A 1,038-nucleotide genomic window follows, 5' to 3' on the forward strand; every position below is an offset into this window, starting at 1 on the left:
GCGTTCGTATACTTGTGAACATCAAGTTTTCCAACGCATCAAGTTTTTGGCGCCGTTGCTGGGGACCAATTTCGTAAAATTTCATTTTCCTATTGTTATATCATTTAGACTTAGGTTATTTCCCGTCGGTCGATGCGAAGAACTCGCAGCACCGGAAGTTTAAGCTTAGTAAACCCTCTGGCGGAACCTGAACGTTACGCTCGTGCACGTTTATTCTTTCATAGAATTAAGAGAGCTATGGCCGAAGATCAAAACCAAAGACCTCTTAAGGACTTCGCTCAACCATCTAATGAAGAACCTAGTTCTAGTATAGTAAACCCAATCATCCCAGCCAATAATTTTGAACTTAAACCATCCCTGTTACAACTAGTGCAACAGAGACAATTCACGGGTCTCGCTACCGAGAACCCAAACCAACATTTAAAAATATTTCTTCAATTAGCAAATACTTTTAAAACCAATGGAGCTTCTTCTGAGGCAATACGTTTAAGATTATTTCCTTTTTCCCTCAGAGATAAAGCTCTATCATGGTTAGATTCCCTTCCACCCAATTCCATTACGACTTGGGATAACCTTAGAAGAGTTTTTCTTGCTAGATATTTTCCCCCGAGTAAGACCGTCGTTCTTCGAAACCATATAACTAGATTTACCCAAAACCAAGGAGAATCGATGTTCGAAGCTTGGGAGAGATATAAAGAGTTGTTACGAGCATGCCCACATCATGGTTTAGAAAATTGGTTGATCATTCAAACCTTCTATAATGGACTTCATTATAACACAAAGATGACCATCGACGCTGCCGCAGGCGGTGCTCTGATGAACAAACCTTACCCTGAAGCTAGTTCCCTCATCGAAGATATGGCTCAAAACCATCAATCATGGGGAGTCGAACGAGCGACAGTTGAGAAGAAGGAAGCCCAAGGAGGAGTGCATGAACTAAGCTCTATAGACATGATGCAGGCTAAAATGGACGCATTAGCCCTTAAAGTCGAGCATATGTGCATAAACCCGAATATTGTAGCCGCAGTTTCGTCGGAT

At 41.7% G+C, this 1,038-nt stretch overlaps 1 non-coding gene across 1 annotated transcript; it reads right to left on the bottom strand.

Moving 5' to 3' along the window:
• Positions 1-621: 621 nt before the first annotated feature.
• On the bottom strand, positions 622-728 carry LOC127133375 (small nucleolar RNA R71). The gene has a single exon (XR_007807354.1). It is a non-coding gene; the product is annotated as a small nucleolar RNA R71 (small nucleolar RNA).
• Positions 729-1,038: the final 310 nt, after the last annotated feature.

Source organism: Lathyrus oleraceus, chromosome 3 (genome assembly GCF_024323335.1).
Source record: "Lathyrus oleraceus cultivar Zhongwan6 chromosome 3, CAAS_Psat_ZW6_1.0, whole genome shotgun sequence".
NCBI lineage: Eukaryota > Viridiplantae > Streptophyta > Magnoliopsida > Fabales > Fabaceae > Lathyrus > Lathyrus oleraceus.